Below are 26,545 nucleotides of genomic sequence, written 5' to 3'. Positions count from 1 at the left end.
ACCAAGTAAGAAATAGCCCTATTCATGAAGGAACATAATTGTGTGTGTGTATATATATACTAAATGTCTACATATAAATAAAATATGCCAGGTGGATTTCCACATTAATGATGTGCAATGTATGGAGCATGGAGGACAGAACCCAGTATCAGAATTTTGTAGAATACTTTTTATTCAGATGTATTTGACCAAACAAAAATATTCTACAAAAAGCTCACCTTGCATATTGATAAGTCATTTGTCATATTTGCTGTTAGCTGCCTTAAGTCCCCATATTAGGAAAAAAGGTACTATAAAAATAAAGTTAAATACATAAATAAAATAAAATAAATGAAGTGATTCTCATTGGGTTTTTTTCTGTGATAATTTCTCTCTACAAGCACACACATACACACATGCCTATAGCTTTGGCATCATGAATAAGACTCACCTCCCACCTATTTCCTACTAACCTGTGCCAGCCAAAAATAAAAGATTTCCCGAATAGCTTTTAAATGTTTTTTTTTAAAAAAAACCAAATTGAATGCAAGCAAAATAAATAAAACCATACCTCCTTCCCCTAAGTGTGCGTGAAAAATAAATGGGGAGCTAATTTCAGAAAGGCTTTTTGCTTCCCCCCCCCCCCCAAGCAGACATATGTGAACGACAAACTTGAATGTGCAGAACTGTGAGGCACAAACATTTCAATGGACATAATGGTTAGTACAGCTGACATTTGCAAATGCAGATGTTTATGACATGAATAATGAATGGAGAACATAGTTTATTTGTTTTTAATGAAGTAACGTATAACTGTATCCAGAAATCTTTAGCAGACCTGGGGCCCTCTCATTCATGATTTTTATATTTTTATACAAAATGTACTTAGTGTATAAGATATAGAAGTCTTCTGGCCCTGCTTCTTAAATAATATAATTCACTAATAGGTAATATTTGTGGGCTGTTGAAGAATTGTTGTAAAAGGTGACAACAGCAGTTGAAATTATAAAGAGCTAGTGATCAATTCTCAAGCAGAAAGTTTTGTTAAAAAAAACCCAAAAACCAAAATCCCTGTATTCCATTCATAATCATTTAAGTGTTTATGTATGACCAATAAATATAAATATGTTTTTTTTAAGGCGAACATGAGAAGAAAAGCAAGGTCCACATCCAGCTATATAATCTGTGCATGTTTTATCACTAGCAGATCCTAGTAATTTTGGTGAGCTATCCTTCCAGGTAAGTGATCCACATTTTCAGGCTCTGCATAGGAGCATTTTCAGACCAATGATTTTGTACTTTGTAAAATGCATCTGACACACCTTTTCATTAGCCTATTGCTACTGAGCCTTCCTCGCATTCATTAGCGATTAACTCAGACAGTAATAAAGTAAGCAAATAAACAAAAAATCATTTTATGTGCCTTAAGGTTTTTTGAAACTGTCCCTAATCGGTTTTTTTGTGCACTAATTATAAAGATTATCACCTTACCAGACTCATGTATTTCATTCAGACATCCGCACTGGAAAAAGACATGCAGATATCACTGAAAATCAGAAGAGAAATAATACTATTATGTTGTTTGTTCAGAAGTTGCAGTCTTTTTCTACAGCTGATCCTAAGAACATTAGTTCCAGGTAAATGTAAGGAATATTTACATCCATGAAAGAAAATTGCTTAGAAACATGGTTGTGTGAAAATCAGTATATGTTCAGATAGTGAAGATAACATTCAGAATTAGTAGAAGATTGGAAAATAGGTAAATAGGTTTCTGAAGCTTAAGATGGCATACAAACAGAAGTTGACTTATCATCTTAACTAACTTACAGTGTGTGCTGTATAGTGTATGTTGTACAGTATGTATGTTGTACAGTGTGGTTCTGGGTTGTCTAGAAGTTCCTTGCAGCAGAAACCACGAAATATAATATTTGAACTACACATGGATGTATATCAGCTCCTAAACAATTCATCTTAACTAACATACCACTTCCAAAATTATTTATAGAAAAAATAAATATATATATATTTTAAATGGTGAAAAAGAATCTGTCACTTCCATCTTTGGAGGTGTGGAGAAATAAACATCTAATACTAGTAACAAACTGCTGATTACCTTTAGGGAATTCTTGAGTTTTGCCCTCCAGGATAGTCTTCAGTGTTAACATATATGATATACCTACTACAACTTTAGACAATCAATTTAAAGAAGCCACTGATTCTAACCATCTGTTACACTGTGTCGTGTTCTCTTAAAATGCCCTCCAAAACACTATGAATTTCATGAAGCTGTGTGGCCTGAAAAAATGTAATTTTGAAACCTGTCCTATAATAACCATGGCACAGTTCAAAGTGCTTTGTATGCCTTTCTCGATTTGACATGCAAATGTCAAAGTTTGTCACCATTATATCTTTATATTCCCACTGAAATTGCTGCTTGGAAGTGCTGATTCAGTTTCTTTCCAGGTAAAATATATCTTGCAAGTCAACCGGCTTTTAATATATGCAAAAGTAATATATATACATATGTGTAAGTGTGTGAGTGTATATCATGCATGCTCTTACAAAATAAAATATATATATGAAGTGTATAGAAGCTCTCATGTTTTTCTGGGGCAGAGGGGGATGTGGTCACTGATTTTTAAAAGGATTGACTAATTTTTGTTGAAAGCCTATGTCAGATCTCATTTCACCCAGGCCTTCCCCATAAGTCGAGTATAATGAGGGCTTTTAGACTACTGAATATAATAGATGGGAGGAAGGATCCTGAAACAGATAATTGGCCTATACTATGGTTTTGAGCCTTGTACTGACTTTTCAGTAATTTTCCAGCTTTTTAAAATAAAAAAGCTCCTTTTCCTTTAATTCTTTCCTTTCTTTAATGGGTGACTGGATAAATTCAGTGGTGGATTTTTGTGACACTAAAGCAGCAGATAAGTCTATGATGCACTCCAGCTATGTGGTTTTAAAATCCCTTACCATATGTTTTCTCACTGGAATGCCTCGTCTTGCAAAATTACAGGAACCGAAGCTTAAAAACACAATTAGGTAGTTTTTAAAATGAAGTATTAAAGAAATATCGCACGTTTTCAGATTTCCCTGCAATAGTTTGTCTCCTTTCTGTTTTTTGTTTTGTTTTGTTCTATTTTGTTTTGTCTTTTTTCTTTTGTGTTTTATGCTTTAACTTGTTCAAGAAGCTTTGCCCTATTTGATTGCTGTAGTAATCATGCTCCACATTTCTTTCTCTTTTTTCTGATTAGCTTACATAGGCTGTGGTTAAATTATAAATGAAAGAATGAGCTACCAGGGTACTTGTCATAACAGCATCTTTTATGTTGTTATGGAAAAATGAAGAAAGGGTGGGGGCTTCAAAAGGCACCAGGCAAGGACTTTTTGCTCATTTTCATCTTCCTCTTTTTTGTAGCTTATATTATCTATAAAGACAAGTAATAGCATTTATTACAATGGTTTCTCTCTCCCCTGCCCCCCCCCCCCCAACGTTATTCTGAAACTACAGCAGAATATCTGTCCACTGAGGAAAAAATGAATTGGAGGAGCATATATAATGTATAAGTATAAGGATATGCATGGAAAACTATACACTTTCTTTGATTTAAACTTCATGATTTTTATGTCTCTGAAATGTTATGAACTAGTGTAGTTCTTTTCTCACACTGCCAGTCACAAAAAAGGATTCATAAAGCCAGAACGTATTTCAGAACTTCCAGAAGTTCTGTAATTGCTCTCTAACTGAGGTTTATAGAGATTGTTGTTTTCTGTAGAGGTATTTTAAATATGCTTGACATAGTAACTTATTTTATTTTCACAATTCATATGATAAATACTTGTCTGTGTGGAATATGAGTGTTCAAAGCCATAGTGCGTTCTTTCTAAATTAGCGCAATATTTTGACATTCGACATTATTCGAATGTAAAAGTTATTATAATATAGCAGTTGTTAAATAAATACAAATGCTTCTGCAGAGGATAATTGTGTCGAACCTCTGGATCTGTTTCAATCTGGATTTGCTCATTTATTATAATTCTTTAGCTAAATAAACTGGGTAAAATGTTTTCTGATGGTGGGGGAGAAGAGGAGAAAGAGGAGAGAGGAGAGAAAAGGAATATAGTGCTATTACAAACAAGATTATTTTCCAAAAATAAGATTTTTTTCCTTTTAAAAATGCTTCTAATGCATCTGCTCATTTTAAAACAAGATGTGCCAGCACTGCACAGCTTTAAAGATCTCTCGCATACAGCTCAGCAGCTCCTTGCAAGAGGAAGAGGGATCGGATGTGAGACTGGAAGGCTTAATTGACATATTTCTGCAGTGATTTGACAATAAAACATGCTGAATGGGTTTGAAACATTCACAAACAAGGAATGTTTTCTGCATCATTTGTGCCTGTGAGCTGTGCCTTTCTCCGCTCTTTCTTTTTCCTCTTTTCATTTTTGCACCCCTGAAACCTGCCTCAGGTTACGCCCCCTCTTTTTTTAAAAAACAAAAAAACCCACTTTCCTAGCCGAACAATCAGTGTTTTCTGGGATTACAAATCTTCTTTTACAACACTTGGTGGAGTTTGGTTAGGGGCTACCTCTGAGCAACATGAACTTGGCCTTGCTGTGTGCCTTCCACTAATATCTTCACTATGGTAAAAAATCAGGGTACTTCAGAAACAGCCCGGAGCCATACAGCTGATTATTTCACCAAATTTGCATCTTTTCAGCAGTAATGGGGATGTCTTTCACAAAGGCTCCCAGGCTCTAAATAGATGCTAAGTGGTTGTTTCTAGTTTCTTCTTCTTCTCAGGCCCCTTGAGAGAGACGTTTCCCAACCCACCCACTCTGCTGGCCCTGTGCTTCACCCTCTGGCAGCTGAGACCGCTCCTGGCGTCTGGCAGAACCCTACAGCAGGGCTTACATTTTGTAAGTTGGCCAAGTAACGCAGCCCTCACTTGGGATCCCCTATAATGCCTGCATGCGCAAGATAATGGGTTATTTGCTCTTCCTAGGGAGTAAAAAATAAGTGGCCTCCAGGAAAAAAAGGAATGATCTCAGGTGTCCTTTGGCTTCTTAGCGTTCTATAGCTGGCGTTGTACGGATGAGATGTACGTTTCCTACTGAGATCGTTAACGTAGTTGGATTCCTCGGCATGAGGAAATCTGTGGAGTATGCATGAAAGAAAAGAGAGTGAAGTAGGGCTTGAAAAGAGATGGGGTGGATAGAGAGCAATTGAAGAGCTGCAAAGTCTCCAGTGTGTGATAGAATGCCATTGATGAGAACAGCTGGGGAGAGGGAAGGAGTCGGAATGCATTTCCCAGAGTTTTGGTTGGCCCTTATGAGGGATAAATTAGGGCAGACAATGTCTCACCGCCCACAACATTTTGCTCTTCTGAGCAAAAGTCATAAGTGCACGCACGTGTGCATACAGATACAGAAGCACACTACACCTGAAGACAACCTTTCAAAACATTAAATATTATAGTGATATGGAATTGTTTCTCTCCAAAAGGAAGTTTATCATTTAGTACATATTCAACTTTTCTGTAATATGGGCCTCTGTGCATTTCTGATTGAGTTCTAATGATTCCCTTCTGCAACACAAGACTCTAGGTGGGCATGGGCCTTTTGTACTGTTTGGAGGATGTGACAGTTGAAAAGGATTTCAGTGACCTTGTCAGGCTAAAGAGCTTGTGAGATTTCATTTAGTCTGTCTGGCTGGATCAGCAGACACCAACACAGGGTTTCTCAAGCAAATTCACAGAGTACTTGGCCTTAAATGAGCTCACAGACTAACTACATGAATCAAATCATAATGTTAGATATTGTGTTATTGCTTGAGTCTATGTCATAAACAACAATTATGCTCGTTAATAAAACTGAGTCAGAAAAAAATGGGTGAAATATGTTGTCAATCATATTTTCATTTGACATGGTAGGAAATGAGTATTTTACAACTCCTTTTTTTAGTATTCAAGGTAGACGAAAACATCTTGAGAAATCAAAACTGTAAAGCTGATCTTCAAAAACATCACTCACTAAATAGGGTGTGGGAAAAACATGAGAGATAAAAGTCTCAAGTTTCAGTGCATACTTTGAATGAAAGGGCTTCCTCAATCCCTTCAATGTCTGAAATAATTTTGATGTTGTTGAACCCATGGCTGCAAGATAATATTACAACTAATGCAACCATCATATGTTCCTGACAAGAACTGAGTTGGATTCCATAAAATGGACTGTAGTGATTGTGGGAAAGTCATCCAGCACATTTCACTGAATGTCTTCATCATATGAACTCAGAAAGGGAAGCTATTTAATAAAAGGGTATGCTCAACTGATCATAGGAACTCTAATTGGATGAATGCAGATGTGGTATATATATTGATGTAGTGTAGAAATCTTAAGTAGTTGCTGCATGGTGCAAAAAAAAAAGAACTTGAAGAGTCAGGATCAGAGATAGAAATCTATGTATAATGTTGCCTTCAGTGGTCGTAATAAATCAAAAGTATGAAAAGAATAATTTAAGAGCAAAGTAAATCACAAAATTTGAATGAAAATACCAATTCACTTTATTAGTTCCTTCCAAAGCTTGCATGCTTGTCTGACATGTTTTGTATCATTTTTAAAAGCCATCCATATGAAACATTGCTTAGGAATGATCAGAGACATTTTATTCATGAACTTGGACTTTGATTGCATGACATTTTAGATAACAGAAGGCATTCAGCAAGTAGTCATGAAGTACCTTACGACATTTTTTAAAAAAACTTATAAGTAGTTTCTCAGAAACAACTTATTCACATAGAAATCATATCACCCACTATCACATGAATGAAATATTGATTTCAATGAGACAGATGATAATATTTCATCTCTTTAGGATAACAATTTAGTTTTAATAAAAGCTTCATCTGATTAGTTTCCTGGAAAGCCCCGTTTCTGCACAGTATGGCAAATGATAACTCAGAATGAGAAAACATAAAGGGATGATACAGTTTATATTACGTTCTTAAGTATAATGCATTGTCCTGTCCACTTAGGATCTAATATCTCGTAATTAGAAGCAACACATTACTTTTGGCATAAATCCCTACTTATTCGTTTCAGGTTCCAGAGACCACCACCCTCTTTCAGTGGAAAAATTATGGTTCAAATCTTTTAAAAACCAAAACAGGGAAATAGTATTCCTTGGTATTTCTGGAAGGCTCCAGGAATGGCATTTTTCCTCTACTAAAGTAAGGCAGACAGTACCGTGGCAAGTCTAATTGGTCTTCTAGGAGCCTTTCTGTCATTTTGAGAGTGGAACAAAAACAGTAATAACCCTGCACAGATACATGTGGAGAATTTGCACACCTTCTCGTCATCTCCAAGAATAGTTGCCACTGCTATAGAAACATTGCTACACACATGCTATTTTTTGCAATCGATGATGCTAATGACAAGAAAATAGCATGTGGAGTTCTTTTGTTTCCTCATGTCTTTTAGAAACACATGGGGAGCAACTGACATCCTCACAACGAAAGTGTCTGCCCTAAGTGGTAGGGGTAAGGAGCATGGATAGCAGTATAGTGGAAGCAAGGCTCACAAGTTCGAAATGCTAGCACTTTTTATTAGCAGAAGCAATGATCTGACCTATATGTGTCACAAAAAATATATGCTGAGGGGTGACTTAGTCTTAAATGGGCAAAAATCCAACAAACTAACCACAGTCATGGCCTTTTGTATTCAGCTAATCCCAGTAAATTGGGTCTACTTCTGATCTTTGGTATGTGTATATATTTATGTGAGTTTCATGTCAAAAGAAAAAGTAAGCTAAAATAGATTTATATGGATAGATAGATGATAGCTACCTAGCTAGAATGCAGATTTACACACAAATGTAATTTTGAATCAAGATTAACTGCCTACATTTTTGGGACCATGGGTATACAGATTGTAATTACTAGTGCTGGCAATTCAGTGTTTGCTATTCAACACAGCTGATGGGAACCCAACACAGGAGGGACGGACAGAAAGCTCCCATGCCACCTCGCTCCATGCATTCTTTCCTATACATATCTGAATAGGGTGCTTATCTTTTCCAATACTGATACACAGAGCCGGCCCTAGGTAGTTTTCAAGTGTAGGCGAACAGAATTTTGGTCCCCCCCCTCCAAACCAATCACTGAAAAATAAAAGCATTGGATAAGCGAAAATGTTGGATAATAAGGAAAGATAAAGGAAAAGCCTATTAAACATCAAATTACATTATGATTTTACAAATTAAGCACCAAAACATCATGTTTTACAACAAATCAATAGAAAAAGCAGTTCAATACATGGTTTATGTTATGTAGGAATTACTATATTTGCAAATTTAGCACTAAACATTGAACAGGGATATAGGTCAGTGTGGACTTAGATAACCCAGATAGCCCTCAGTATTGAAAAAAAAACCCTCTAAAATCAGGACAATAAATAAAGAACAACATTCTGAAAACAGAAGAAACCCAGACAGTAAACAATCAGGGACAGCTAACTCCTCCCAAAAAAAGATTCTCCCAGGCAAGAAGAAGCCAGGCCTTGAAGCCACAGGGGCATTAAATGCTAATCAAGGTGATTAATTACAACATTCACACCTGCTTCAAAGAAAAGTTCTTTCTCCCATCCTGGACCTTCTACAGATATATAAACCCCACATACCTAGCTTCCAAGTTCCCACAGACCTCACAATCTCTGAAGGCCCCAAAAGTGGGCTCGCGTGGTGCGAAGGTGGGTCCGCGCTGGCCGAAAGGCCCAGCGCGGGCAGAGGGAGGCCCAGCGTGGCCGCCGGAAGGCCCGAGAGAGAAGGAGGTGGAGAGTGGTGCCCTCCTCCCAGGACAATGGCGCCCCCGGGATGATGGCGCCACAGGCAAGTGCCTAGTTCGCCTTATGGTTGGACCGCCTCTGCTGATACATCATTAACGAGTTTATAAGCTACACTTTTTGAAAAGAAAATTCAACGTCACTTGTCTAATACAGCATTTGTTAGATAACATCATGCTTGCAGACCCAAAAGGCTGTTCTGATGATATCTGGTAGTATGGTCTTCCATGTCAGGTAGGTTATTGCTGAGGAACCAGCTACTGAACAGCAGCAGTAGTGAGAGAGGCATAGCACCGGTGGAGGACTGCATATGTTGGAGTGCACAAAAAATTTCAGAAGAAAACCAATCTGTGTTTTATAGTTTATAATAATACTTTAATTCTGTAAATCATGAAAAACTATGGATTGCTCTTAAAGAATTGGGCATGCTTTAACATTTGAATTTCCCAATCCATGACCTACACTCATAAAAAGAACCTACGGTCTGCGCAGAAAAGAGAGAAATAGAATGGTTTCCAGTTGCCAAGGATATCAGGCAAAACTGGATTTTCTAATCCTATCTGTTTTACACTGAGCATATCATCTGTAAAGCAGGATAAGACTTGGAAGAAGGAGGTATGAATATTAGAGAAAGAAACATTTGCAATTTACAATATGTAGATGACACTATATTACTAGCAGATAAGAGCAACAGTTTAGAACAATGAAGGAAAAAGGCAAGGAAGGAAGTGCATAGGGAGGTTTACAACTGAACACTAAGAAAACAAAGATCAAAGTAGACAATGAAGACATTGAAATAGTTTAAGATTTTCCATACCTTGGTGCAGTCATTAATCAGAATGGAAATTGTAGCCAAGAAATCAGAGGAGTAGGCCCTGGAAAGACAGCTATGACAAAACTAGACAAGAACCCCAAGAGACAAAATATGTAATTTAATACTAAAATTAAGAGTGTCTATTTCCATCATAGTTCCAATTTCTATATATGGTTATGAAAGCTGGGCAGTGAATAAAGGTGTTAAGAAGAAAATCCCATTTGAAAACAAGCTATTGGATAAGAGTTCTGTGGATCTCATAGACCAGCTAAAAAGCCAAATAAATGGGTCCTAGAGCAAACCAAGTGTGAAGTCTCTCTAGAATCCAAGATAATTAAACTGAAATTGTTATACTTTGGGCATATCATGAGAATGCATGCTTCACTAGAAAAGAAAGCAATACTTGATAAGATATAGGTCGATAGGAAAAAAGCAAGAGGAAGACTGCATTCTAGATGGAAAGACTCAATCAAAGAAGCTTAGCCCCTGAATCTGCAAGACAGAGCAGGGCTGTTCATGATAGGATAACCTAGACGTCTCTCATTCATAGGATCACCAGAAGTCAAAATTGACTCAATGGCCATTACAAACAACAATAACAATTACAGTTTCATCTGGTTAATAGGAGCCTCCGGTGGCCTAGGGGATAAAAGCGTCATGACTTGAAGGTTGGGTTGCTGACCTGAAAGCTGCCAGGTTCGAATCCCACCTGGGGAGAGCACGGATGAGCTCCCTCTTTCAGCTCCAGCTCCATGTGGGGACATGAGAGAAGCCTCCCACAAGTATTGTAAAACATCAAAACATCCAGGCGTGTCCTGGGCAATGTCCTTGCAGACAGCCAATTCTCTCACTCCAGAAGCAACTCCGGTTGCTTCTGACATGAAAAAAAAAATCTGGTTAATCCTTCCCTTTCCCCCACATAGCTTTCTACACTTATGCACAGTCTATGGTGACCAACTGAGGGTACAGTCTGGAAACAATTTGTGCTTTTAAACAAAGTCTATCACTATTGGGAGCTAAACCACTCTGTGTGTGTGTGTGTGTGTGTGTGTGTGTGTGTGTGTGTGTGTGTGTGATGTGACTCAAATACAGTGGTCTCAGGAGGATCTTGGAGAAAAAAAACTGGTGACTCTGCAAAGAAACAATCTACAATAGCATTTCACCCACTGTGTTGCATTCCTGTATCTGTTGCCAGGACAGCATAAAGCTCCTTGTTTTCCTCTGCCAGTACCCAAGCTATTATTAAAGCCCCAAGTAACTAAATTACCTAAAGCTAGCCTGACATGCCACCAAAATGCTGTTTTGTGCCACAATGGGAATGTACAACAGACTCAGCTAAAAACATTCAAAGAATGCTGTGCTGACTACAGCAAGGGGAAAGGTAAAATAAAAATGGCTGCTGCCGAGTTTGTGAGATTGCAACATATAAATCCCCCATCAGCTTTAAAAATTATGGGGAATGCTGAGGATATCTGGAAAAGGTTCAAACAGCAATTTGAACTGTGAATCAAAGCCACAGGGTCTAGTAAAATGGAAGATGAGCAAGCAAATGACAGTGTTTTTGTCAGTTGGGCCAGTACACTGGAGATAAACCACACATTTCAGCTGATGATTAGGATGGAGAGAAGAAGAAAAAAAATATAAAGGAAACATTGGAAGGGCAATGCCTCTTGGAAAAAGCAACACTGGTGCTTTTAATTTGGACTATTTGTAGTTATTAGCTCTGGAGATCAATAGTCAAATGGCAGTGTCTGACACTTGGGAGAAGAGTATCTGCTTTTATGAGGAAGAACTTGGAAATGTTTCTCTGCCATGCCTTATGGTTCAGAATGGTAACTTTGTCAGCAAATGCTTTGCATGTTTCCCCCCAGCTCTGGATTGTTTCCTTGACTTTGGGCCCCATTTACTTGAGCTTTTCCCGTCTTATTATTATCACAATCAATTGATGTAGGAGCAAGGGCTGGCTCACTCCTTAACCATTCTTGAGCATCACAAGGATTCAGATTTGACCTTGAAATCTCAGGAAATGAAATGCAATTATCATGGAAACTGTCTCTACAAGTGGACATATCTAGATCTATCTTTAGAGTGTTTAAAGGCCATGTTATATCACTGAGGTTTACACCAGCATATGCACATTTTGGGCATAGGAGAGAAAGGATTTACTACCTTCTTATACAATAATACACCCCCCTCCCCAATACAACTATGGCAGGAAGTGTTCTCATGACCAATTAATGTCCAGCAAAGGGTGGGGAGCATCTAGACAGCATCTGTTGGCAGTTGTGCAGCCAAGAGAAAGGAACAACCATCATCCGCCCACACCTCCGGCACATGCTGATGTACGTCCAATATACTCCCTGGAGGCCTGGAAGAGAGTTGTTTTTTCCTTTCTCCTGGCTTCACAACTACAGCTTGATAATATCTAAGTACCTCTCACCTTCCTGTAGTCATTCATTGGCCATGAGAGAAAATCATCTAGACATTTTTTGCTGGGGCAGAACTATTGGATGTCAGCCTAAGTGGCTAAGAAAATAGCAGTTGGGCATGGACTTGGGTTGTTGTTTATTTGAAAGGCTTCTGTTTTTGTCTTCAACACTCTTTTTGTCTTTTTTACTGTAGACTGGGCCAGACTTTTTGCATTTTCTTATTCTGAGTAAATTTAATATTTCTGAACTATAAGAAGCATGATAATATTTTTCCTCTGTTTACTCAATAGCACCATTAAGTCACACGTTGTTGTTGCTACTGTAGATGCTGGAGAATTTACTCTCCTTCCATATATTTGCCTACTTTAAGTGATAGCGAATTGTATCACTACAACTCTAATGTAAAATACATGGGTGAGTTTGAACATCTGTGTGCCCAAAGCTTTAGAATAGTAATAACTCTTTATCTTAGTTTCTCCATCTCTAGAAGCAGCTTAGTGGCTTATTTATACTTTTCCGGAGGATTACAGAGGTAAATATTTAGAACAGTTCAGTAATATTTAAATGTTAAATATTTGATAAAACAGGGACAGATCTGTGAATTAGACAGAGATTTTGCTTTGCTATAGTGATCTGTATGGGATGTCATTCACAGTCTAATGAAGAAATGCATTGAGATGTGTAGCCTTATGAGGAATCATTAGAGAGGTGGGTTTGTTTAGCTTGGAGAAGAGAAGGCCAAGAGGTGACATGGCAGACATCTTTAAATATCTGAAAGGATATTTAAAGGAGAAGAAAACTTGCTTTGGCTGCCCGAGAGACTGGATGACATTACAAGAAAAGAGATTCCACTTAAACATTAGAAATCCTTTGAACAGATTGCCTGGGGAATGGGGGGTGGGGGGTGGAACTCTCTCCACCCTTGGGTGTCATTAAAGAAAGTTTGCATGAGCAACTTTCAAAAGTGGAATAGTTATGTATTTCCTTGTGGCAAGGAGTTGGCCAAAATGGCTCTTAACTCTAAGACTGTAATTTTTTTTTATTTCTTTGTAATGTGACGAAATACGTTTTGGAGGTGGAGGCACTAACGTATGGGTCTATGAGTGTATTTAATCAGAAATAAAAAGTTTTCACTGGAGCTCCATGAAAACATACTGTAAGAAGTGACCCCATGGATGGCGTAAATATGTGTTCAGATATCTCAGAATTTGAATATTGAGCTAGAGTATTGTTATACCTTACATTTTGTTTTAAAAAAACAAAGATGAAAATTATTAATAGAATGGGACTATATCCTTTCGGGGATCAAATGCATGCTTCTTTCACAAAAGTGATATTGGTTTTAGCATTTCCCATGTCTTCAGCACAGGCTGACCTTATGCATCATGCAGTGCTGACATTTTGGACACTTACAAATACCATGTTTTCCTTCTCAGACCTGTAAGGCCATCTCCTTAGGAGCAGAGTCCCTTCAGATGTTATGTTTCAGTATGATATAAATAGCAATCACCAATCACAGACATGTGAGAAAGAAAATTAAAATAGGAATCTGCTAGATTACTGAAATTAGATTATCACATATCTTTAAAATCTCATTTGAGGTTTTTAAAAAGCTCTGGTCCATGGCATGTTCATCTGTGACCATATTCACTAGATAGTTCTCATACTGCTACTATCCCTCTACTAAAATGATATTAGAAATAGAAAAGGATCATAATTATTCACAGGCAGGTGACCAATGTTTTTATTTATAAGCCTTTTTTTTTGAAAACTCATTGTTTTGTTTTGTCTTTAAAAAAAACCAAGTGCTACAGTATTTACTGAACCTGCCAATGCTGATTTTTGGGTGAATTTCAGGCATTGCTTGAACTTGACAGATTGTCTGTTACACATGGAGCTCCAAGATGCTCAACTGCCAGTATATTATTTGGCAGGTGTTTCTCTTGAGGTTGCCTTTTGGAATGTCCTGACTCTCCTTCCCCCCTGAAATAAGCCAAAACCTTGTGAGAGTCCCTGAGATTAACACACATATTAATGAGTCAATAACCTAATGAGAAGGGAGGCAGAAACTAAAGCTATTTCCTCTTCAATTTGATGTGATTTCTGTGGGATAATTTTGAAGTGGAACATGATGTCTCTTCTATAGCCTCCAGCAAATCATTTAATATCCTATTGAAAATAAGATTTTCCCTGCAGGAATTAATATTTCTACATTGAAATATTGTTTTCCACATAGAAAAGTCTGTTTTCTGTGCAGAAAATGTTGGTATTGGGGATTTGTTCTGTGTAATAATAATAATAATAATAATAATAATAATAATAATAATAATAATAATAATAATTTATTTATTTAATTATTTGACTAGTCATATGACCATTTCAAAGGACAACACAAATAAAAACATAGCAGAAAGGAGGGGAGGACATCAGCTGACCTTCTGTTTGCTGTCAAAACCTTATTTTCCTGATTCTTCTTTCAAGAAATGTGTTCTTTTCTTGATAGCTTTCAGGATAAAAAGGCTTACTCTGATTATGGTGGATCTTTCTTGCCCTTGCAAGAGGAATGTCAGAAGATGAGTCCCTTTGGGAAGATAGAGCGGTATATAAATAAAGTTTTACTTACTTACTTACTTACTTACTGAGATCATTTCTGTTGGGGGAGCTAAAATTAGATAGTAATGGATGTAAATATCTGTATCGAAGTTCAGTATATGCTGGGCAGTCAATCAAAAAAAATGTTAGATATTTTTCATTATTTGTTCTCCCCAAATACAAAATCTCTCATTTCCTGAGATGTTACAGTATAGATCAGTTTGCATCATAATACCGAGTTGTTCAAACCTGGCCCTGTTATATATTCTTCTTAAAGGTAACGGAACTGGAATGGTCAGATAGTGTTCTAAATGAATATTCATTTTGTGGGAAGCTAAAAACTTTGTGGCAGACCTACCTATACTTGCTAGATCCAATTGTGCATAGATATCACGAGTACCTTGCATGAGTACTTGTTTTGCCCTAGGTCCTAGATCATTCAGATATTGTAAAGGAAGGCCTATTTTAGCCATCTCATTGTTTAGAGCCACTACCCATGATGACTTGTGGTCACGCTGGACTTGCTCCTCTAGACACAGACAATGAAGTTTGCTGGCATTCATCCGATTTATTTTTGGCCAGTAATTTAATTATCTCATTAAAATTTGAGCTTTTACTGGGAGCATTCCTAGCTCTGCCCCTACTGCAGCCATCAGCATTGTTCTGGAAAGGCCCAGGAGGATGCAAAGCTGCTTAACTTTGAAAGCTTTGATCTTGGCCAATTGATGTGCCCCAAAATTTCAGCCCCAAATATAAGTGTTGGTATTATTTTTTGTCTTGAAGACTTCCAGGACGGGTCTAATTGTGCCTGGGTATCTATGATAGCACAGCTTATAAATGGAGTCTGTAGCTTTTGTTGCTCTTTGTGTAGTATGAGTAATGTGGATAGCCCAAGCACCGGGTAATGAAAATGTAATGCCTAGATATTTGTAGCTATTAATTGGTGCCAGGTATGCACCATTCAGGGTCCAAGTGAACCATTTCCTGTTTTTCCAAGACTATGATTTTGGATTTGTCCTTGTTCATAGTGAGCAAAGTTAGCTCACAATACAAACTGAATTTGGCTAGAGATCTTCTCAGTCCCACTGGAGACATTGCCATGATCACCATATCATCAGCATAAAGCAAGATGTTGATAGTTCTGGTCAGAACTTTAGGGCCATGTAGACTGTCAGATGATAATATTTCCACAATTACATTTATATAGAAGTTAAAGAGAAAAGAGGCTAATATGCACCCTTGTCTCACACCAGTTGACGTTTTGATTTCATTGCTCAGGGCTCCACTGGGTCCAAGTCTGACTTTCAGTACCGTATCAGAGTACAATGTAATGATTAAAGTAAGTAATCTTCTGTCAATGTTTATGGTGGCCAGCTTTTTCCATAATGTGTTGCGGCAGATTGTATCAAATGCTGAAAACAAGTCTATAAATCCTCCCCTGGCACTTTATTATTCTGAAGTGCATTGATAATGAACATTACTTCATGTGGCTCAACTTGTGGCCAGGCCGGGAGGGTGACAGGATTATAATATGTAGTTTCATGTTTTACATTGTTTAAATTGCCTGCCTTATTAAAGAGGTCATCATAGAAGGTTTCCCAATGGGATGCAGGAATTGGGGAGTCTATTGAGAATCTGACTTGTCTCAATTTTGAAGAAACTAGTTGCTGGAAGACCACTAAATTCTTTGAATGTAAGGCAGAGTCCAGTTCCCACTAGATATTTGTATTGTATAAGGACTTCCTGTGGGAAATCAGTTTTTATATGATTTTCTCAGGGTTAGCATATTATTGTGCAGATCTTGATTAGGGTAACTCATTGCTTTCCTCATGCTCTTTCTTAGTGACTTCTTCAGTCTTTTGCAATCCTGGTCAAATCATGGGTTTTTTTCTATCAATGGAATCTTTTCTTATGTTGTGTGGTGAATATGTAAGCAGGCTTTTGATGTTAGAGCACAAAAGATTTGTTCTGTGTAGAATTTACACATGGCTGATTGGATAGAAATCAGAATTTTCTGCATAGGATTTAAAATTTCTGCCAGTGAAATATTATTTGCCATGCTGAAAAGGCTGTTTCCTATGGAGAAAATGCTGACATCTTTGAAAAATAACCATATGTGAGTTTTCGGTAAGTTTCAAACTGTAAAGATGATTCTCAGTCCAGAAGTCTTCCCATCAGTTTCATAACTCTTGAAAAACATGTTTTCTGACCTTTTGTGAATATTTTTGAATATTCTTTCCATCTCTAAGATTGAATAATAATGGTCACATAGAATATTCATAGGTGATGAACTGAACCCAGATGTTCCAAATCCAAACTGAATATTTGGACTCTTTATAGTGAAAATTGCATTTGCCATCCAGGTGCAAAGACAGTAGAAACAGATGAACAAAGTTATATTGTAGCTGTACTTCAGTTATGGAAAGCTTACCTGGCACTTTAATTTGTACTCATTTCAGTACCAAAGACATTTATTTTCAAGTGAAGTAATTCCTTTTAAAAATCTATTGAAGGTTTTAAATACCATTTCTATGTGCCGCTGTTTGCATGTTTATATTTTCAAAAATGCTTTCATGCATTTCACTGAATATGTTTTTTACTTTGTAAGCCACAGCAGATTGGAACTCATCTGAAGGACAAAAATCACTATAATGTATAAATTATAATGACAAGAAAAGAAATAGTTATATGAGAAACCAAGGGTCATGACCATCTTGTTTAGGAGGACGTTAATTCTAAACAGATGTCGGCCACAAATTAGGAAAAAAAATGTGGCATCTGATGCACGAACAATTTTCTGTGGAAAATGGATTGTTTAAGCAACCTGTAAGATGGGCAACATTTGAGGATAAATAACAGCTCTTCTAAAGTCCAGAACATTTTAACAGATTATCTGCATGAATTCTAAACCAACCTTGTGCAATGACCAAAAAGAATCTGCAAGAGCTCCTTCTTCTCACCATTTACTGATCCATAAGTATGAGGAGGAATCAGAGCAGCATCTGGCTATGCCTCTATACTCTGATGTAGAACAATGGCATCATTTCTCAAGACCTCTGGAGGAACTTGTAGGATGTTTTACACTACATCCTAGTAAAATGTGGGTTAGGTAATGCTACTATTAGGTGTAATCGGTGAAGTGACCAAACCCAAAGGGTGCTCACCAATAGTTCTTAATCCTGAAAAGAAGTGACTAGGGGAGTGCCGCAGAGTTCGGTCCAGGGCCCAATACTGTTTAACATCTTTATTAATGACTTGGATGAAGGTTTAGAGGGTGTGCTTATCAAGTTTGCAGATGACAACAAATTAGGAGGGATAGCTAATACTCCAGAAAACAGGATCAGAATTCAAAATGACGTTAATGAATTGGAGAGTTGGGCCAAAAATAACAAAATGAGTGTCAACAAGGACAAATGTAAGATACAACACTTAGGCAGAAAAAATGAAATGCAAAGATACAGAATGGGTAATGCCTGACTCAATAACAGTCCATGAGAAAAAGATCTTGGAGTCTTCATGGACAACAAATTCAGCATAAGCCAACACTGTGATGCAACAGTTTAAAAAACCAATGGGATTTTGGGTAGCATCAAAAGAAGTATAGTGTCTAGACTAAGGGACGTCATGGTGCTTTTGTATTCTGCTTTGGTTAGATCTCACCTGGAATAATGGGTCCAGTTATGGGCACCACAGTTCAAAAGCGATATTGACAAGCTGGAAGGTGTCCAGAGGAGGGTGACTAAAATGATCAAATGTCTGGAGACCATGCCGTATGAGGAGCATCTTAAAGAACTGTGTATTTTTAGTGTGCAGAAGAGAAGGTTGAGAGGAGACATGATAGCCATATATAAAAAATGTGAAAAGGTGTCATAAGGAAAAGGGAGCAGACTTGTTTCTGCTGCCCTTGAAACTAGGACTAGGAGCAATAGGTTCAAATTACAGGAAAGGTGATTCCACCTGAACATTAGGAATAACTTCCTGACCATACGAGCTGTTCAACAGTGGAACTCTCTGCTTCAGAGTGTGGTGGATACTCCTTTCTTGGAGTCTTTTAAGCAGAGCCTGGATGGCCATCTGTTAGGGATACTTTGATTGTGTTTTTCCTGCATTGAGGGGGTTGGACTAGATGGCCCATGTGGTCTCTTCCAACTCTATGATTCTATGATCCCTGTGATGCATGATTTTGTCCTATGTACCACAAGGAACAATTAAAGGAAGGGCAATGACTTTATGGATGGGTCCAGTTAGATATTTTTATGTGAAGTGGTGTTCTCAAATATTAAAAATATGGAAATGCCTGAAGATTCCTTTGTCATGTTACTAAACACATATCTGTAGCAAACATGGTCTGCTCTCTTGAGTCACTGAGCTCTGAATTACAGGAGGGAAGAACTTGTTTTCTGCTGCCCTTGAGACTAGGATGTGGAGCAATGGATTCAAATTACAGTAAATGAGATTCCACCTGAACATTAGGAAGAACTTCCTCACCATAAGAACTGTTAAACAGTGGAATTCTCTGCCTCAGAGTGTGATGGAAGTTCCTTCCTTGGAGTCTTTTAAGCAGAGGCTGGATGGCCATCTGTCAAGGGTGCTTTGATTGTGTTTTTCTTGCACGACAGAAGGGCTGAACTGGATGGTCCATGTGATTTCTTTCAATACTATGATTCTAGGAAAACATCAATGTGTGCAGACTTCTTTCTGTGTAAGCTATGTGTGTGTTCATGCGATTGAGGCACGTTATATAATCTGCTTCATGTTTTATTCTGGACTTAGGCCCCTTCCACATAGCTCTATAAAATCCACATTGAACTGGATTATATGGCAGTGTGGACTCAGATAACTCAATTAAAAGCAGATATTGTGGATTAAATGCCTTGAAATTCTGGATTATATGGCTGTGTGGAAGGGCCAAAAGAGTACTGAACCTAAATGAGGAATAGGGATCAGCACCATGGCTAGCTCATTTAATGTTTTAACCACAGTCTAAATCGGATAGATTTCTTTACTGCCATGAAAACCACCGGATACCATTACACTGTTATAGAATCATGGAGCGAAAAGGCCCATGTAGGTCAACCCTGCTATGCAGCTACAGCACTCTGGAAAGGTGGCCATCTGACCTCTGTTTAAGGACTTCCTAGAAAGGATTGTCTATGACACTTTGGTGCAGTAGAGTCCACTCTTGAAAAGTCAATATAATGAGCATGATTACAGGTCAAAGTTTTCCCATGGTTGTCTAAGCAAATAATGAATTTATTTATTTACTTGCTTGCTTGCTTGCTTACTTACTTTTCCAGAGCAGGACTCAAGATGGCTCCAAGAGGAAGTCAATTTAAAAAGCTTATAATACAGGGGATTTTTAAAATTTAAAAATATATTTAAAATTGGACCACATAGTGATGCAATATTAAAAGCCTCTGCAGTCAAGGAATAGTATACATGATTATTGGTCCCACCTGATGTGATTACATCAATGTGAATGAGAAATGTAAGGAAAATATGTGAAGGAACATGAATTGGAGATGTAGGAAAATACTTGAAGGAACTGTAGCCCTAACTCCAATGTGTAGTCCCATTTATTTATTTTTATACTATTTGTTTAATTTATAGTCTGCCTTTCACCCCATTTGGGACACAAGGTAGTCTACAATTAGGCCCTCTGAATCAATTCCAGAATGATCAGTCAACACATATACAACTCTATTTGGGGTGGCAATAGTTGCTATGGCTCGTAGTTGAATTTAGACCAATCATATACGTTTTAATTTTAAAAAAGAACAGGAATGAGGTTTGAAATTTTTAAAGGCCCATATTTAATAGATTATAGCATTTACATATATCACCATTCACTTCCAGTAGCAATTAGCAAGATAAGACAAAAGCCAATGGGAGAACTAGAAAAATGGGCAGTAAAACCTGCTCCTTTTACCGATGGTGTCCACAAAGAATACACTTGCCACACTCAAGAATTGAGCTGCTTAATATGGCCTTGAATAGCATTAACCAAAGTTGCAAGTCTCCCCAAGAATCCAGAGGAAACCATGATTTTTGGCTCATATAAGCAATTGGGCCAGTTCTGAAACAGAACTGGCCACAACTGTTTACATGGTTTGCTGTGAGACTTTTGGGCTGTATGGCCATGTTCCAGAAACTTTTTCTTCTGGTGTTTCTCTCCTGACTGTTTACATGGTAATTCCATGTTCCCTGGGCTTGACAGCCTGGGGACATGGGAAGACATTCAGCATCCCCCTCCCATTCTCATTGCCACTGCAGTCAGGAGTTGTGCCAGTCAATCATCGACTTTTGCACCAAGTCTTCAAACAGGAGAAGTCCATATACCCACAACTAAGATCCACGGAGCATATAAAGTTTTAACATGAAATCACTGCTGGTTTGAATTACTGGAGAAATTTTAATTCACCCAGCTGTTCTTGCTCAGAAACAGTTTAGCCATTCAACATTGACAACACATCGTCATCAAGAGAAATCAGAGAGCAAAAGCAACAAGTGCTGAAAGGAACACTTAAACCTACTCTCATTTGTACAACTTGACATCAGCAAAATGCTAAATGTAAACAGGATCAGAATAGTTAAATTAAACTAAACAGTCAAGCTAGTTTGCGGGGAGGGGAGGGAAAGAACTTGCAAAAAGAAATAGCCACAATTTTGAATGAAAATTCCCACTGCAACTATCATTTGACATACAAGAATAACTCATAATAGGCTGCTTAAACAGATTTTCCATTTTATATATATACAGACATCCTCATGTTACTGTTTTCAGGTCTGATGATGATTCCCACTTACTTAAAAATAAAAGCAAAAATGATGTGTGTTCTCAAACTTTATCAATTTACTGAAAAATAATGTTGAACAGTGACATTCTTTTTGAATAACAGTACGTATGGTTAATATGTTACTTTCCCAAAATTCTGATCTTTGTAGGGTCCAACAGAAAAAATGAAGTATTTATAGCCATTCACTTTTAATGGATGCAGTTATAAATTAAGACACAACATATTTCCGGATATGGTACCAGTTGGGTCCATCATTAAGGTCTGACCTGGTCTTGCTTTAGTTGACACCTTGATCTACTGATGTCTGGATCTTGTCATCATAACTGGTTCTAATCTTGCCCCCACCAATAACATTTTTTAAGTACAGCAGGTCTTTGGTATCTGCTGGTATTTGGTTCCAAGACTCTCTGTGAATGACAGAATCTGTAGAGGCTCAAGTTTCATTATATACAATGGCATAGTAAAATGGTGTCCCTTAAATAAAATGGCAAAATCAAGATTTGCTTTTCGAATGTTTTAAAAAACGCTTTCAAACTACGAATGGTTGATTCAATGGATACAGAAGTTAAGGATATAGGAACTGACTAGAATCTTGAATGGAGATCTATAGTAAAAAATTTCTGCCCAGTCGGAATTACATCACATTTCCACTCCCAAAAGAACCACCTTACTCCTACAAGGCTCCTCTCCCTGGTCATTTAATGGTTGGTGGAAATGGAAATGGTGGTGAGGATGCATACATGAAGAGAGGTCCAAGTGTCACAGGAGGCAGCACTGACAACACGGGAGGCTTCCTGTGTTGCATAGACAACAATGTGATGGTGGTGGTGGTGGTGGTGGTGGGGGGTTACATGGCAACACTTCCCCTTGTGGGATGAAGTGAGTGGCAATGTGGCCGATGCAGTTCCCCATTCCCCCCCACTGGATTCACCGTTATCCATGGTAAATCTCCCTGCAATTGTTCAGATAGGTGATCTCAATGTAATTAGATCCTTTGTGCCAAACTCCTTGGCTATGTTTCTTGATGTATATATGTTATGTTAGCCCAACTTGTTCCCCTTTTTCTATTTCTGCCCTGAATTGTACCCTGCCAATTTATGGATCTCATTCTCCTTTGTTACCCTTATCAACAAATTCTGACAAAGCATCATTAATCAGTAAGTATCAGACTAATATAACATGTATGTATCAGAACACAAAGCCAAGACTGCAAGGGAAAAGAAACCCCAGAGAAATTGAAAAAATGCAGCACAATGATCCAAGAAAAATAAATCCTCCTGGTCCCCAGTTGGGTGATATTTGGTAGTCAGAGTAGACTTAGAAGAAAATAAGAAAATCTTGTAATTGACATGTGTGCGTGCTCATGCACACACACACACACACACATATGTTTATATACAATGTTCCAAGACAGCCACTTCAGTTGCCCATGCTTAGAACAGCCACTATACCTTGTGAACAAATACAGCAAAATAAACCATTCTGATAAAAAAATGTTTTACAAAGAAAACATCCAGCAGCTACCATTAGGCCAGGTTTATGTACAAATGGCACAAGATGATCTCTGAGGACTGTGTTCCACACAAAACACACACTTCTTATGAACATTTAGACTCAGTGGAGAGTTGAGGTGTCGATGTTCTGTCTGCCGCTGGCAGTTATTCTGATACAGACCATTTCCCAATGAAGCCAGTTGGAGTTAGGCAATTGGCTTCAATGGGAACAGCATCAGGGATATTAATTGCTCACTTTCTAAACATATAGCATGAGAAATGACTCAGTCGGCAGAGCAGCATTATTACTAATGACAGTAGAAATCTGTGGGTGTGGAGAATTGACAAATGCAAAGGATTTAGGGTGTCCCTGCTGAATTTTTATACAATTTACTATTTTCTCCAGATTCTAATAATTCATTTTGTTTTTAAATGAAATGTCTAGTTCTGGTTGCCAAAGCAGCCTCCCACACTTCAAAATAAACATCAGTATGCTGCCTTGTTTTTATTTTCAATTATCCTTTGAGGGGCCTATTATACATTCTGAAATTGTTTGGTCTGTAACAGGACTGGCTGAATAATAAACTAGCCTGATATACTAGCCAGTCTAATAGAAACGTAACAAACCAAACACAATTAGGCTTATCTGGCTTTTTGAGAGCTTGCAAAACTGTAGTGTTTCCCAAGACCTAGGACTTTATTGCATGAATCTACTATTCTACCACAGTCTGCTGATATTGGTAGTGGAACTATAATGAGATGAGCACTTTTGATTCATGCAATTGCAACAATTTGACAGTGTCTGTATACTCTTGAAACCTTCCTTCCTTCCTTCCTTCCTTCCTTCCTTCCTTCCTTCCTTCCTTCCTTCCTTCCTTCCTTCCTTCCTTCCTTCCTTCCTTCCTTCCTTCTGCTGTTCTGTAATTTTTAAATATTTCTTTCTTTTAGAACAATTTTGCAATATCTGTTTTGAAAAACAAAAAATGTAACTGTAAATTATAAAATAAATAGAAAACACACAGCTTGGGAGTGGCGAGAGGGAAGGGGAGACAGAAAGGAGGAGTTACTTTACTGCTAGTATGCTGGCACAAAAGCAGAAGGAACACATCCTACCAAGGCAGGTGACGTGAATATTGCAGGACTGTGAGCTTTTGAATGGTTTTGTCTCATCAATTGCTAGGGATAGGAGAGTTATGGAAGGGAGGCAGACTGGATCTGAAATGTGCATGCTGTGGTGTGATAAGGATCATCATTAAAGGTGACAGTCCAACTTCAATGCTAGTTGTCTGTATCATTGAAAAAAGTCCTTAGAGTGCTCAACAGTTTGATTATTTTAGGTTCCAATGCCCAGTTCACTATGTAATTCACTGGATGGCCAGTCACTCTGTCATTCTGACCTCTCTCTGTCATTTTGCTTATGTGTATTTGTGTCTGTGTGTGCCATGCTGGATTGACTAAAAGAAAGGGTGGCATTAAATGTAACAAATAAATAAATAGATAAGGATATAGTTCTAAAAGATAAAGTGGGATGGGAACCATGAGGATGATATTTTTGGACTCAAACTACTAAGGTTTGTCACTATTGGCTATGTTGGCTAGGGCTGCTGGATGATTTTTAAGGTCAAAATCTGGAAGGCCTCCTGATTCCCACCCTGAATTAGAGGCCAGAGCCCTTTGTACAACTGCCTGATAGGTCTGTAAACCTGGAGAGTGAGAAGAATTAATAAAGCTGCCAACATAGTAGGATCGGGCAGGTATTCAGAGCCCAGACATTGCTGAGTAATTAAATGCCTGAATAGAGAGCTGGGCCAAAATCAGCATTCAAACTGAGAACCTATTGGTTTGTCAGGTCATCTAATCCTTGCTGAGCTAATGGCTGCAGTATGTCTTCTGGCAAATAATAGTCAAGGTGCTTTAATGCAACTGAATATTTCAGAATATACTTTGACCTCATTTTTCCTAAAAGTTCATGATATTATTTGTGCTCTGGTCCATTTTATCCATGCAGTAAACGTATCAGGCAGTGTGAAGTGAGACACAAAGGTGGGTCACTCAATGGATTGTATACTGTCCAAATGTCAAGATTTGGCAAGACACTCCTGATTAGTCCTAATTTGGCAGGAACTATCCCTAGTAAACCTCTGCCATCCCATGTTTCCAACTTTTTTTTAAAAAAGTATTACAGTTTTTCATTCCTGTACACCCTTTTCTCCCTTGTCCTCAACTTACTTCAATTGCAGAAAACTGAGATCATATCACAAAGTTAACACTGAATTAACAAGAGAAAAGAAATAAGTGGGTGAAATCTTGCTTTTCCTAGCACACAAAAACAAATTGGTACAAGTTTCTTCTAGTTTGTGTTTTCTTTCTCTTTAATCTATCTACATTCTGATGTTGTCTAGTCAGTGATGTACCAGTTCTATTTTGTGAAATGTTGGAGATGATACAATTGACTTGAACATAGGTCTTTTGGGTCAAGTAACTCCAGCAAAATCCCAAAGGCCTTCTTCAGCTGCCTGTCACAATACGTCCCAATGCCCTGATTTAGCATTTCAGAAACTTTGTTTGAGGCACTGCCTGGTTTAAGATGTAGGTTTTTGCGAGGTGGCATCAGTAGAGGTAGCTACAACTTACTTCTGATGGCACAAGATATTAGTAACTTTTTAAAAATATATTTTAGGATTTTCATTCGCTGACAAAATAGGGACCGAGGAACTATTATTTTGCAGTGGAAACATACGATAACCAGAGATGATGCCACTGTCTACTCATCCCTGTCCTGCCTCTTGGTACATGATGGTGGTACAGTAGAGTCTCGCTTATCCAACATAAACAGGTCGGCAGAATGTTGGATAAGCGAATATGTTGGATAATAAGGAGAGATTAAGGAAAGGCCTATTAAACATTAAATTAGGTTATGATTTTACAAATTAAGCACCAAAACATCATGTTAGACAACAAATTTAACAGAAAAAGTAGTTCAATACCCAGTAATGCTGTGTAGTAATTACTGTATTTACGAATTTATCACCAAAATATCATGATATATTGAAAACATTGACTACAAAAATGCGTTGGATAATCCAGAACGTTGGATATGCAAGTGTTGGATAAGTGAGACTCTACTGTATATGGCATCCACAAAATACCCTTGGTATCATAAGCCCATCAAACAACAGCTATGAGTTCTCTGCCATGGCAAGAAAAGAGAAGGGAAGGAAATCTAGGGAACTACATTTCCCAACCTCCCTAGATAAAATATGGGAGCAAAACTTATTAAAGAACTAATCACTATCTGTCCTAGCCTCAGTTTGACCAGGGAACCAGATCAACTGGTTGCCCTCCTGGGGACTGGGAAGGATTTCTTTCTTTTAAAAAAAATATTACCTTGGTTGATTATGGATAAGCATATTTTCTGTCGTCACATTTCATTAAAATAGCCACTACAATAAGGCAAAGGGAGCGGGGCGGGGTTGACACAATTAAAGACACCCTAGAAGGTGAAGCTATTAACCTGTCGTATTGTACTATGCATCATCAATGTCCAAAGAATATGAAGCTATACACCTATCTCAGCATGCTTAGCACAAAGAAGGAATA

At 37.8% G+C, this 26,545-nt stretch overlaps 1 long non-coding RNA gene across 1 annotated transcript in view; it reads left to right on the top strand.

Moving 5' to 3' along the window:
- Positions 1-3,170, top strand: part of LOC134297723 (uncharacterized) — a 7,236-nt gene extending 4,066 nt beyond the window's left edge. The window contains exon 2 of the long non-coding RNA XR_010004583.1: positions 1,119-3,170. This is a non-coding gene — a long non-coding RNA (uncharacterized LOC134297723). The remainder of the gene's footprint in view (positions 1-1,118) is intronic.
- Positions 3,171-26,545: the final 23,375 nt, after the last annotated feature.

Source organism: Anolis carolinensis, chromosome 3 (genome assembly GCF_035594765.1).
Source record: "Anolis carolinensis isolate JA03-04 chromosome 3, rAnoCar3.1.pri, whole genome shotgun sequence".
NCBI classification, from domain to species: Eukaryota; Metazoa; Chordata; class Lepidosauria; order Squamata; family Dactyloidae; genus Anolis; species Anolis carolinensis.
Note: the sequence above shows the minus strand (reverse complement) of the source record. Positions and strands in the feature narration are given on the sequence as shown.